Here is a 15,171-nt window from a genome sequence, read left to right on the forward strand (position 1 = left end):
CAAGAAAGCTTCCTCACTCCAATTTTCCATGTATTTCTCAAGGCTGTCTGCATTTGTTAAACACTTTGAAGAAGATGGAGGCACCACCAGAAGCAGATGAAGGAGCTCAGCCTCACACTTCTGCTTTCCTGGTGTTTTTTGCTATGGTCTGTATCACTGTGGGAGGGAAGCTGCCACCCTTTTGACAGTAATAAGTTGCAACATCTTCAGGCTCCACATTGTTGATGCTGAGGGTGAAATCTGTCCCTGACCCACTGCCACTGAACCTGGAGGGGATCCCAGAGACTGACTGGGAAGCATACTTGATGAGAAGCCTTGGAGCCTCATTTGGTTTTTGCTGATACCAGTGTAAGCTTGTGCTGATACCCTGGCTGGCCTTGCAGGCCATGGAGACTCTTTCTCCTGGAGTCACAGGCAGCTGGAGACTGAGTCAGCACAACATCACCTCTGGAGGCTAAAAACATAGGAGAAATATTATTCAGAACATGACATTGAATTTAAAATTCACTTCTAAACTACTTTTAAAAAAGATAAGATTATTTTTGTATCAATTTCTTTCAACAGGAAGTCAAATTCCATGTGATCCTGTGCTTCCTAATGATGTAAAAAATTCTGTATGTGATTGACATCTCTACTTTTTGCCATGTCGAAAATCTCATACCTGAAACCCAGAAGAACAGAAGCCCAAGGACCTGAGATGTGGACACCATCTTCCAGCTTTCCCTGTGTTTATGTGTGTCATGACACAGTCCAAGAAAGACCTTCTTATAATATTCTAAGAGGCAGAAACACTAGAAGGAAGAAGCACTTATGCAAATGATACTGACTTCATATATGTCCAAATGAAGAACTGCTCAGCAGAGCAAGCTCTTGTGCTTTTGTGGAGTCTACCTCCCCCTTCTGGTTACCTGATGAGATGTTGAGATTTGAAAGAGACTTGTGCATGTATCTCACATACATGGATACAAAATCAGCACAGTCTAAGAAAATGTCTGGGATACACTCAGTAGTTTTAAATTAAGAGCATCTCTTAACCATTGTCTTAGTTCAGGATTATGTTGTTTTCCTTGATGTTTCTTACAATATGGGCTGAATCCCATTTCACTGTCTGAACAGTCCATGAAGCATCACACCATTTAATACTAAAGAGATATCATATTAATGGGATATCATGGACAGAAAAATAGAAAGTTTGGATGTCATAGGAAGAGGTATTTCTCCAGAGGGTGGAAGGAAAACATATTAAAGTTCACAATCTGCCACAATTCAGAAGAATTTCAAAGGTCAGGATATCAAAATATTTGTTTAGCACTGTCCAGATAAACTCTGAATGTTGCATCTTGTATGTTTTACCACCACCGAGAGTGGTACAGCGTTATGGGAAAGCATTTATGGAATGTTCAAACAAGTAGCTTACCTAGTACATGATTTTTCATGGTACATAAAAGGCAACAACTCTGATGTAGTTTAAATCAGAAGAGAAAATTTTACCAGGTCCTGTTGAAGAAAGGAGTATTCATTTCACTTGGGTTATGTAAGCAAACCATAGCATATTTTTTTATGTACAAATGTTGTCTAAACTTTTTGAAAGTCCTCAATATCCACAAAACCGACTATCAAGATGCTAGAGGAATGAAAATGGGAGGAAATGGGAGCCCTGATTCAGTGTTGTGGGAGTGCAATAACTATAGAAACTGTAAACAATACTTTGGGAATGAGGGCATAGTCTTTCAGATCACTTCTTGCTGATCAGGGGCACTGGCACTCTTATGGGGATCCTGAGAAAATTCTTGAGATAATGGTCAAGTCCTGGGAAGACTGGATATAACTTAGGTTGATACATACCATCTGTTAAAGTTCAGGAGGTCTTGCTTAATCGAATCTGATCCATGTTAACCTGGAATAAATCCATAGCCTCTTGCTTCCTGTGGGGGGAAAAAAAGAAGAGCCTGTTTTCCAAAGCAACATAACCTTAAATTCAAGTTTTAAAATCAAGACACCTTTAATATATGTATGTTTATTATGTTTAATATATATATATATGTTTAACCTAGTAGCCTTTACAATCAAATGTCTTTCTGCACTTAAAAATCCCCAAGACAACATAATCCAGATTCTCTTGTGTAATATCCATCTTTACATGGCTTATTATATTTTTATATATAATTTTTTTAAGACTTTCATCTTTTGTGTATCAATAATTCTTCTCTGATCATTGCAAACTGTAGCATGACTAAGGATGAAGCTGCAGCCCTGGCTGCTGACTAAACCCACCTCAGTTTCCCAACATGGTGGAGGTACTTAGGAGATTCACACTTACTCTGCCAACTCTTGGGTTTGTGCTGCCACCAGGAAGCAGGCAGTTGGCCCATATTTTTTTTTTGTAATAGCAATAGCTAAATCTACCATGCAATGTGATGTGCAGCTTAGAGACTCCTCTGTGTTTCATGACAGGAATCTTCCATGCTGTACTCAAGCCCACATGCCGCAAACCCACCATGGCCAGGGGACACATCACTGTACTGGGCCTGTCATGAGCAACATGAACTAGGAAGGTGCTCTTAGCTACATTTATAATCTCTTCTTAAGCTCTTTCAGGTTTAGGTGGAAACTCTTGCCACCACATCTGGGCCCCATTTGTAGTCAGAAGTTTTTCTGGGTCCTGCCCATCCCACAACCACTCTGACCCAAGTAAACACACGGAGTCTTATATAACTTAATAACTGCATAGCCAATGGCAGGCCTCTTGCTAGCTAACTTGTATATCTTAAATTAACCCATTTCTATTAATCCATATTTTGTCATGTGTTCTGTGGCTTATTGGTCTGCTGGCATGTTGTTCCTTGAGCAGCAGGCTGGTGTGTCCTCAGCTCTACTTTCTCCTTCCTGCCTCTGTTTTCCCACCTGCCTCTAAGCTGCCTTGCCATAGGCCAAAGCAGCTGATTTATTAACCAATGGGAACAACATATATTCACAACATACAGAAAGATATCCCCCAGAATCATTTTTTTCTTTTTTCTTTTTTTGCCTTTAATAAAAATAGATTTTTGCCCCCTATAACATGTCCAGATTATGGTTCCCCCTCATCTGCTCCTCCTAGCCCTTCCCTACCTTCTCTCCCATCTGGATCCACCCCCTTTCAGTCTCTTATTAGTAAAAACAGGCTTCCTTCTATAATAATATAATATAATATATTAAGATAAAAACCAATTAACACTCAAGACTTGGACAAAACAAATAGAAGGGTGCTGCTGTAAGGCCAGGAACTGATAAGGAGGTGTGCAGTCAGAACTGATCACACAACTGACTTTTTTATCAGAGGGAATAAAGATTAATTCTCTGGGCCCGGAGAAAAAGGAAAAAACACATACCCACACACATCTTCAACATGTCAAGGTCTCTCCTATTTTTTTCCTTACCTCTTTCCTGTTCTTTCCCCTCTATCTCTTTCCTCATGTCTTCCTTCTAACTCCTTCCATCTCCCTACCTCTCGCCCCCTACAGCTTATATGTCCCAGCAAAATCTTTCAGGCAACATAAAAATTACAATGAGTTTACATCATATTTTTCAAGTGAATGATTACAATGAAAATAAGTAAAAACAGCATGTTCCTCAATACCCCAATATATAGCTAAACATTTTACATATTATAGGTATTAAACAAATTATTTCCTAGTACACACATAAATTCCTGTCTAAGCAACTTCTTATAGATCAATAAAGTGTAAGAAAATAAGATGTTTTTCTCAACAGTTCTTTAACTGGAAGGATGCATTTTTGCCTTTAAAAAGAATCAATCAGTTTATTATTTATCTCAAAAGGTATCCTTATACAATATTAAAAGAACCACAAATCTAAATTTTTTTGGAGATGAAAGGCTTTATTTGATTTACAAGTCAGTTCATCATTGACAGAAGTCAAGGCACGAACTCAAGCGGGGCAGGAACTTGGAAGCATGAACTGAAGAAGAGGCCATGAAAGAATACTACTTATTGGCTTGCCCCCCATGGCTTGCTCTGTCTGTTTTCTTGAATAACTTAAGTCTACCAGGCAGAGGTGGCCCCACTCACAATAGTCTGGATTGTCCCACATCAATCACTAAGAAAATGTGCCCACAGACTTTGCTGTAGGACAGTATACTTCTTTAGACTCAGTCTTCTCCCTCTGCTGCTGTGATATATTCAGAGTGTAGTGAGCAGTTACCTTTCCTACATTCCATCTTAAAAATGATTCCTTTGTCTTGTTTTTTAGTTGTTGGTTTTTTTTTCTTTTTTGTTTATTCCTCAAAGTTCATGGCCCTCCTGCCATCACACACTTTAAAGAGCACCTGCTTTCTCTCTGCAGCTTTAAAGATGTCAGTGATTGTTGAGTGGCACGACTTTACTGTCTTCTGTCTATTTTGTCCTTTATTTACCTGAGCAAATTTGGACTATTTTCGTGTTTGTAGGGTACCTGCTCTCCTATATTCATGGAATATGTCTTATCTCAAAGACATGTTCAGTTTATAATATATGACTAATTAAAAATACAATAAATTGTTTTCTATGTCTACTTCCATTCCATTCATTTCAGTGAGAGAGAATTATTTTAATGTTGATAACTGCTGGGTCCTCAAGCCTTTTAAGTTGGGTCTATGTAAATTCTAGATTCTCAATCAATGTCTATTCATATTCTGCATGAATAGTTTACCAAGAATAAACCAGGAACTTAATTATATTTTGTCATTTGACTACTGAAGTAGTAGTATAAGACCTTTAGGCATAAAGTTATTTTTTTTTCCCTTAGTGTACTCAACTCAACATTATTTATTTATTTGTTTGTTTGTTTATTCCTTTTTTTATAATAGCAATCTCTTTCTTTTTTCTTCTTTTTCTAAATTAAGAGGTTTTCTGTTCATTTTCAAATTAACCACAGGTTACCCTGTCCTCCCTCCTCTCACCCCCAGCCTTTTCCCCCAACCCCCCCCCTTCCTACCTCCTCTAAGGCAAGGTCTCCCATGGGGAGTCATCAGAGCCTGGTACATTCAGTTGAGGCAGGTCCAAGCCGGTCCTCCTTGCACCAAGGCTGTGCAAAGTGTCTCACCATAGGCACTAGGTTCCAAAAAGCCAGCCCATGCACTAGGGACAAGTCCTGGTCCCACTGTCTGGGGGGTCTCTAAACAGTTTAAGCTAAACAACTGTCTCACTTATCCAAAGGGCTTAGTCCAGTATCATGGGGGCTCCTCAGTTACTGGTCCACAGTTCATGTGATTCTACTAGTTTGGCTACTTGTCTCTGTACTTCTTCCAGTCATGGTCTCAATATCCCTTGCTCATCGAATCCCTCCTCTCTCTCATTGATTGGACTCCTGGAGATCCACCTGAGACCTGGCCATGGATCTCTGCATCTGCTTCAATCAGTCACTGGATGAGGGCTCTATGATGACAGTTAGGATATTAAGCCATCCTATCACCAGAGTAGGTCAGATCAGGTACCCTCTTGTCTATTGCCAGTTGCCTATGATGGAGTCATCTTTGTGAATTCCTGGGACCCTCCCTAGCACTCTGCTTCTTCCTATTCCCATGGTGACTTCATTTATCACTTGCTCTTCCACTGTGCTCCTGATCCAGGTCGAACTTCCTGCTCCCCTAAGCTGTCATTTCCCTGTCCCTTGCCCTCTATTACCAGCCCCTCACCCCCAGTTTGCTTATGTAGATCTCATCCATTTCTCCATCACTGAGCAATCCATGCATCTTTCCTAGGGTCCTCCTTACTGGCTAGCCTCCCTGGAACTGTGGGTTGCAGTCTGGTTATCCTTGGCTTTACATCTAGTATTCACTTATCACATAACAAGGGTTACTCTGTGATTTGGGTACAATCTCACTACCCCATCTCTGAGCCACAAGTGAAATGTATTCCAGGAATTTAGGGGAGTGGCTTGAGATCTGTTTTTAACAAGGAAACCTGGTTTCTCATGAAACCAGTTTGACAGTTGATGATGATTCTGTCCGCAATGTGAACAACCGTCTTACCTCGAAACTGTTAATTAAGAATTAAATAAAAATGAAAAAGCCAATACAAGTACAGAATTTAAGACATACAGGTATATTCATAGTATGATTTTTAAAGGAAGTGTTTGCATGTTAAGTATCAGTTTTCCTAGAAAACAGATCTCTCAGGTACATGGGTCATAGTTAGAAAAGCCTTGAGATCTCTCTGTCACCTTCCATGAGAAGGAAACTCAGGAAATCATTTTTTCCTGTTCTTCTCAGTGATGAAGAACATCAGGAAGCACAGAATTGAGACTGAGGCCCTGTGTTGTGTTTGAAGCCCTAAGCTATGCCCTTGTCCTGTTTCCTCTTTCGGTGAGCTGATATTAACAACAGTCTTAAATTTTTAAAAAATAGATCAAAAATTCAAATAAGGTTTCTATGGAACACAAAAGCTTACAAAGTCAAGAAGTTGCTTAAAGTTCACAGACCTTCGTAGAAAAGGGGGAGAAACACTGAAAGATCCAAAGGTGAGGGAAAAACAGAACAAAACAGAGTCTATGGACATCTCAGTACTCCTACTTTGATGCAGTCACAACAGCTGTGGCTGTCTGGATAAGACCTGCACAAGATTAAGGCAATCAAAAATAATACATGGAGGGGGCAGACATCATTAGGCTGCACCACTAGCTGAAGAGCTATTATTGATAGTTGATGGCTTCTAAGGGTGAGAAACATTTTCTCAAAGACTGTTGTCTCTGATGAATTGATATTCTCCCTCCTGTGGATGTTCCTACATCAATAAATATATGATCAACCCACATTGAACTCAGTGTGCAAGGTATATTTATATGTGGACTTGAAGTGGGAGGGGGGTGAGGGATGAGGAGTAGATTTGGTAGGAGTTAGAAGAAGAGTAGGGGGATGAGAATAATTGGAAGCATAAATGAAATTCTCGATTATAAAAATATTCCATTTTGAAGAATTCTGTAGATGAACCACAGTAAACAGGATAGTAGTCAATTGAGGAACATCTGGTATGTGTATATGTATATCTATGTATCTTGATAATCATAAAATTTAAGAACAGATTAAATATACTCCAAAATATATTATGTCTAATCAAGAGTTATTGAATCACTGTCAGATAATTAATATAAAGTGAACCATAATTAACAATTTTTTGTGTTAATTTTGACAATTCTGTAAGTAACTCTCCTGACAAACTTCACTGAGAGCTAAAGTGAATGAATACAAAAAAACCATAACGTTCAATTATGTATGTGTTATGAAGCTAAAATGGAGTGAAAAGAGGTCAGAGGCAAGAAAGCTTGCCAGGACTCTTCACTTCAATTGTCTGTAAATCTCAAGGCTGTCTGTATCTGTAAAACACTTTGAAGAGGGTAGAGGAACCACCAGAAGCAGCTGAAAGAGCCCAGCCTCACACTTCTCTTTCCCTGGTAGTTTTTGCTATGGTCTGTATCACTGTGGGAGGGAAGCTGCTACTCTTTTGACAGTAATAAGTTGCAACATCTTCAGGCCCCACATTGTTGATGCTGAGGGTGAAATCTGTCCCTGACCCACTGCCACTGAACCTGGAGGGGATCCCAGAGACGGACTCAGAAGCATACTTGATAAGAAGCCTTGGAGCCTCATTTGGTTTTTGCTGATACCAGTGTAAGTAATTGCTAACACCCTGGCTGGCCTTGTAGGCCATGGTGACTCTTTCTCCTGGAGTCAGACAGGGTGGCTGGAGACTGAGTCAGCACAATGTCACCTCTGGAGGCTGAAAACATAGGAGAAATATTAGTACATTACAACATTGCATATGAAAGTAACTTCTAAACTACTTTTAAAAAGATTATTTTATTGTACCAAGTTTCTAAAACAGGAAGTCAAATTAAGTGATGCTGTGCTTCCTAAGGATGTAAGAAAATTCTGTATGTAATTAACATCTCCAATTTTGCCATGACTAAAATCTCATACCTGAAATCCAGAAGAACAGAAGCCCAAGGAGCTCAGATGTGGACACCATCTTCCACCTTTCCCTGTGTTTATGTGTGTCATGACACAGCCCAGAGAAAGACCTTCTTATAATATTCTAAGAGGCAAGAATGTAGAAAGAAGAAGCACTTATGCAAATGATACTGACTTCATATGAGTCCCAATAAAGAACTGCTCAGGAGAGCAAGCTTTTGTGCCTTTTGGGAGTCTACCTCCCACTTCTGGCTACCTGATGAGATGTTGAGATTTGAAAGAGACTTGTGCATGTGTCTCACATACATGGATACAAAATCAGCACAGTCTAAGAAAGTGTCTGGGATACAGTCAGTAGTTTGAAACTAAGAGCATCTCTTAACCATCGGCTTGGTTCAGGGTTATGTTATTTTCCTTGATGTTTCTTACAATATGGGCTGAATCCCATTTCACTGTCTAAACAGTACATGAAGCATCACAACATATAATACTAAAGAGCTATCATATTGATAGTTATCATGGACAAGAAAATAGGAAGTCTGGATGTTGTAGGAAAACATAATTCTACAGAGGGTGGAATGGAAACCTTATTAAAATTTACAATCTGCCACAATTGAGAAGAATTTCAAAGGTTGGAATTTCAAAATATTTGTTTAATACTGTCCAGATAAACTCTCAATATTGCCTCTTGTGTGTTTTACCACTAAGAGTGATACAGGGTTATGGGAAAACATTTATGGAATGTTCATACAAATATCTTACCTAGTACATGATTTTTCATGATACATAAAAGGCAATCAGGAGAGAATATTTCATCAGGTCCATTTGAAGAAAGAAGTATTCCTTTCACTTGGGCTGTGTAAGCAAGCCATGGCATATTTTTTTATGTACAAACAATGTCTAAGCTTTTTGAAATTCCTCAATATGCACAAAACAGACTGTCAAGATTCTAGAGGAGTGAAAGTAGGAGTAAACGAGAGCCCTGATTCAGTGTTGTGGGAGTGCAATAACTGCAAAAACCAATGTGAAATTTCCTCAGACAGCTACAAATATCACATGACCTAGCTATTCTTTTCCTGTCAGTGTACCTAAAGGACTTTATAGCCTATGACAGACATAAATGCACATCCATGCATTTTGCTGGGTCAGAGAATTACCCTGGGTCAGAGAATCTCACCTTGCTTTACCCAGCAGAGCTGCATAAAGGATGATTTCAACATGGGAATGCTTACCAGGTGTTTGGTGGGTCTACACTTGGCTGTGTGTTGTGCTTTTATCTTGAAAGTGTAGGTCTTTTCCTCCTCCCATTATCATGTTATAAAAGGCCTTTTGAATAAACCTCGAGGTTATTGGATATTGATCCAGTCACTCCTGAAGCTATTCTGTGTTTCTGTCTTTCCTCTTGTGGACTAGGTCTCTCTTTCTATCTAATATTTTCTAATGCCTCTTTCCTCCTCCTAAAAACTTTAGAATAGGCAGAACATGTGGGAGCAGGACTCTCAGATCCCCACAGCTGTTGTATTCACAATAGCTAGGAAATGAAATGCACTTAGATGTTCACAACAAACTAAATGGAAAAAAAATGTTGTACATTTGTACAATGAAATTTTGTTCAGATATAAAGAAACATTAAATTATGAAACTTTTGAGAAAATGGATGGGAATTGGAAAAATTATATTGACTGAATCAGTCCAGTCCCAGAATGATACGTGACACATTACTCACTCATATGTAAATCATACCATCAAATTTTTCCATTTCTCTATTTGACTTTGACTACACATACATGTAAGGAGCTAGAAAGGGATTACTAGAAAGGGCAGGTCTTTCAGAGGGGACATATTACAACACGTGCATTAGTAAATTAAAATACTTTGAGAAGAAATGTTTGTTTGTGGTTAGTGTGAGAGGTTGAAAAAGAGAAGGGTTAAATAAATTAAGATTATTATATTATTCCAAAATGAAAAATAAATCAGACTAGTAAATCATACTTGAAGAGCATTTTTAGGAGAATGAGTCATTTGTTAAAATGGAATATCTGTTGACTAGCACTATGCAGGCATTCAAAACAAGGAAAAGATGAGTGTAATCACCACACTTTTCATTAACTATCAGTACACAATATTGTAATTTGAAACAGCTTAAACAGATTATCAGGTTTTAAGCTGACACCAAAAATTATCAAAACACAGTCATACATGGATAAACTAAAGTATCACAGACAATGCCTCATTTCATTCTTGTTTTTTTTCCTTTATTGAAAATAGATTTTTCCCCATATAATATATCCTTATTATGGGTTCCCCCTCATATCCTCCCAGCCCTTCCCCACCTGGTCTTCCATCTTCAGTCTCTTATTAGAAAAGGAACAGGCTTCTTTCTATAATAATATAATATATTAAGATACAAAGGAATAACACTCCAAAATTGGACAAAAGAAATAGAAGGGAAAGTGCTGCTGTAGGGCCAGCTTTCATTAGCTCAGGAACTGAAGACAAGGTAGGAGTCAGGATTGATTACACAACTGACTTTTTTATCTGAAGGAGTGAAACTTAATTCTCTGGGGCCAGACTAAAAGGGACAACACACACCCACACACATCTTCAACATGTCAAGGTCTCTCCTATTTTTCTTTACCTCTTTCCCATTGTTTACCTTGTATCTATTTCCTTATGGCTTCCTTCTGACTCCTTCCTTCTTCCTTCCTCTCGCCCCCTACAGCTTATATATCCCAGCAAAATCTTTCAGGCAACATAAAAATTAAAATGAGGTTACATTATATTTTTCAAGTGAATGATCACAATGAATATAAGTAAAAGCAGCGTGTTCCAAAATAACCCAATACACAATTAACCTTTTTACATACTATGGGTAATAAACAAATTATTTCTGAGGACACACATAAATTCATGTCTAAAAAACTTGTTATAGATTAACAAAGTAAGAAAATAATGTACTTTTCTCAACAGTTCTTAAACTTCAGGATGCATTTTGCTATTAAAAAGAAAGGATCATTCAGTTTATTATTTATCTCGAAAGGTATTCTTAAAAAATATTAAAATAATCACAAATCTATACTTTTTTGGAGAGGAATGGCTTTATTTGGCTTACATGTCAGTTCATCGTTGAAAGAAGTCAAGGCAGGAACTCAAGCAGGGCAGGAACTTGGAAGCATGAACTGAAGGAGAGGCCATGAAGGAATACTACTTACTGGCTTGTGCTCCATGGCTTGCTCTGTCTGCTTTCTTGAATAACCCAAGACTGGCAACCAGAGGTGGCCCTGCCCACAATGGTCTGAGTACTCCCAGATCATTCACTAAGCAAGAAAATGTGCCCACAGGCTTTGCTGTGGGTCAGTATACTTCTTTAGACTCAGTCTTCTCCTTCTGCTGTTGTGATATATTCAGAGTGTAGTGAGAAGTTCCCCTTCCTAAGTTCCATCTTAAAAATTCTACTGTCCTCTGTCTATTTTGTCCTTTACTTTAACTGAGCAGAGTTGGACCATTTTCATGTTCATAGGGTACCTGCTCTCCTATATTCGTGGAATATGTCTTCTCTCAAAGACATGTTCAGCTTATAATATATGTCTTATTAAAAATACAATAAATAGTTTTCTATGTCTACTTCTATCCCATACATTTCACTAGGACAGAATTATTTTAGTCTTAATAACTGCAATCCTTAGTAAGGTAGACCCATGTAAATTCTAGCTGCTCAATCAATGTCTATTCATTTGCTGCATGAATAATTTACCTAGAATAAACCAGGAACTTAACTATATTTTGTCATTTGACCAATGAAGTAGTAATGTGAGCCCTTTAGTCATAAGTGGTTTCTATTATCATTGAGATAAGTTTCTTTGTGTGAAGGGCAAAATCAGACAATGGCACCCTAGTTTCTTTATTACTTGGGTGATACAACAGGTTTTTTAGATATATAACACTGGTGTCTTTGGTAGATATCACTCTGTATGCTGTGAATGTGTTGCTCTGATTGGTTAATAAATAAAATGCTGATTGGCCAGTAGCCAGGCAGGAAGTATATGTGGGACAAGCAAAGAGGAGAATTCTGGGAACAGGAAGGCTGAGTCAGGAGTCGTCAGCCAGAAACAGAGGAATCAAGATGTAAAAGTATCAGTAAGCCACTAGCCACATGCCAACTTATAGATTAATAGAAATTGGTTAATTTAATATATAAGTACTAGATAGCAAGAAGCCTGCCATAGCCATACAGTTTATAAGTAATATAAGTCTCTGTGTGTTTACTTGTGTCTCAGCGGCTGCAGGAGCCGGGTAGACATAGAAAAATTTTAGCTACAAATTGTGCTCAATGGCTGGAGTTTCCACCTGAAACCTGGGAATACTTAATAAGCAATTCTAAACAAAGCCAAAAATAGGTTCCTGCCCAATGTCGCATGTGGGCAGCGAGACACGGCAACATGCAGGCTTGAGCTACTCTATGGTGGGTTTGCAGCATATGGACTGAAGCTACACCATGGCACATTCCCTCCAAGTTATACAGATGTTTCTACAAGCTAAACAGCATGGTGCACTGTGGATATAGGTTTTGCTACTAAAAAAAAGAAAAGAGAAAAAAAAGGTTTCTGGACTACATGCTGCTTTGATAGAAGCATAGATCACTGCTTCCAAGAGTGAGTGGTGAGCATGGTTCCCCAAAACTGGTGGTGAATGTAGTTCCACCATGTTAAGAAGCTGAGGTGGGTGGAAAATGCTACAGTTTAAAGCAGTATTTCCACAATGAGACAGATTCAGATGGGATAAACCTCTAAATGGTTTACAATGTGCATAAAAATGTACATAGGCTTGGAAGAGAGGAAAAAAGTAATATATGCAATTATATAAAGAAATAGTTTTAAAAAATAAAGTCTTTAAAGAGAAAGTCAAAGTAATATAAAAAATAAGCCACATAAAGATGGATATCACACAGAGAATCTGGATTGTGTTGTCTTTGATATTTTTAAGTGCAGAAAGACATTTGATTGTAAAGGCTGCTCAGTAAAACAAATATGTATATTTTAAAGATATTTTGACTTCAAATTTTGGATCTAAAGATATGTTGCTTTGGAAAGGAGGCTCTACTTTTGTTTCCACAGAAAGCAAGAGGCTATGGATTTGTTCCAGATTAAGACACATCAGGTTTGACCAGCCAAGACCTCCTGACAGGTCTCCAATGACAACAAGGCCTAGATGATCCAACATCCAGAACGGTTTCAAGGCAACTGGCTCAAACATTGCAGCCTCACAGGCTACTCCAGTCAGGACTTGACCATAATTCTTATTTTTCTCAGGATCCCCATAAGAATATAGTGCCCTCATCCAGCAGGAAGTAGTATGAGAAGCTACACCCAAATTCCCAAAATATTGTTTATGAATGTTTATTTTTATTTAAAGAAGGTTAATTATAAATGCAATCCCTTTCTAAAACAGAAAAAGGGATAGTATAGACAGGATAGGATGAAAGGGTAGATTAATGAACCTACTTTTAAAGAGCAACTACTTGTTTAGAAATGTTTACATTGCTATGGATTTTAGTTTATTGATACAACTTTAAACTTAATTTTGTTATACTATATATATATATATATATATATATATATATATATATATATATATATATATATTTCTACTCTCATTTGAGGTATTGTTTTTGTAACTCATTTAGATTTTTGGATAATTAGAAATACAGATTAATATTAGTCTTCTATGATACTCAAACTTATAGTTACGTTAAGTTTTCTAGGTATACATAGATATAATTCAATTAGGTAGGTAATCTTCAAACACTTCAAAGACCTACAGAATATGGCATTTAAAATGTTTTAAAAACTTAGATTTTCTGCATGTCTGCTCCTGGTAGCACCGATTTTCTTCAAGAGGAAGATGGGCATTGAAGACACTCTATATGGAGTTTATCTTCTCCATGGCAAAAATAGCTATTTGGGCAAACAACTGTTCTTGCCTGGATTGATGGACAAAATGTTGCATCAACTGGACATGCAGGACCCATAGAAAGGTGAACACTGAACTTTGCAAGACAAAATGGTCCTTCAGGTTCCTGCTTTGCAAAGAAACTGCTAGACATTCTACAGGACACAGAGAAAAGTGACTGATAGGCTCTAGGCCTGTAGGTTGAAGACAGATGCCCCAACTTTATAGAGGAACTTTGGATGACTGCCCAGGCAACCAGCTGTCTCTGTCATTCTAGATTTTTGGAAGTTGCTTATAATACACTTCCTGTTTACCTAGGTAATATTATATCCTTCTGGAGTCTTTGATGTAGTTGAAGAATAGATAGTTATAATTTCCTTAGTTATGATAAAAGATAAATTAGATATGAAATCTTAGACTGGCAAATATAGGCTAGATAAGATAACTTCTTTAATTTTACCAAATACAAATAGACTAGATATTATAACTGTAATTCTTGCTTGATAATTGTTTTTTTATATGTAGTTTTACTATGTTAAAGTTAAAACAATCCTTTTGGGAAAAAAAAGGAAAAGAGAAGTGCTGTGAATATCGCTCTGTATGCTGTGAATGTGTTGCTCTGATTGGTTAAAAAATAAAATCTGATTGGCCAGTAGCCAGGCAGGAAGTATAGGCTGGACAAGCAGAGAAGAGAATTCTGGGGACAGGAAGGCTGAGTCAGGAGTCCCCAGACAGACACAGAGGAAGAAAGATGTAAAGCTATCGGTAGGACATGAGTCATGTGGCAAGGTATAGATTTGTAGAAATGGGTTAATTTAAGATGTAAGATCTAGTTAGCAAGAAGCCTGAGCCATTAGGCCATACAGTTTTAATTAATGTAAGCATCTGGGTGTTCATTTGGGTCTGAGTAACAGCGGGCCGGACAGCAATGTAGTAAACTCTAGCTATAGGTGTCCATGCCTTCCCTAGAAGTGACAGGAGTGGGTGGTCTCCACATTCCAGATCATGAGTGTAAAAAATTCTTGGAAAACTGTTACTGAGGTATGTGCAGCCTTGTTCCATAGATTTCCTGTGATGATGCATAATAAACATTGGCCTCCAAATTGGATAATACAAATGGTCCAACAAATGAGGTAACCAGTCCACCTAAATGCATTTCTGAGAAGTCACTTACAGTTATAGAAGAGTTGCTTTCCTCCCATTCAAAGACTTGACACAATTTTCATGCTAAGCTCCTCTTTTGCATAGTTTTAGCTCTATAAGAAAATTAAAGCAAA

The 15,171-nt window shown here is 38.0% G+C and overlaps 2 pseudogenes; both read right to left on the reverse strand.

The window, feature by feature from the left end:
* Positions 1 to 112: 112 nt before the first annotated feature.
* LOC128099647 (Ig kappa chain V-V region L7-like) lies at positions 113 to 713 on the reverse strand (annotated as a pseudogene).
* Positions 714 to 7,409: 6,696 nt separating this feature from the next.
* Positions 7,410 to 8,063, reverse strand: LOC128099648 (Ig kappa chain V-V region L7-like; annotated as a pseudogene).
* Between the last annotated feature and the right edge of the window lie 7,108 nt (positions 8,064 to 15,171).

Source organism: Peromyscus californicus, unplaced genomic scaffold, assembly GCF_007827085.1.
Source record: "Peromyscus californicus insignis strain IS unplaced genomic scaffold, ASM782708v3 Scaffold_6__1_contigs__length_162567912, whole genome shotgun sequence".
NCBI classification, from domain to species: Eukaryota; Metazoa; Chordata; class Mammalia; order Rodentia; family Cricetidae; genus Peromyscus; species Peromyscus californicus.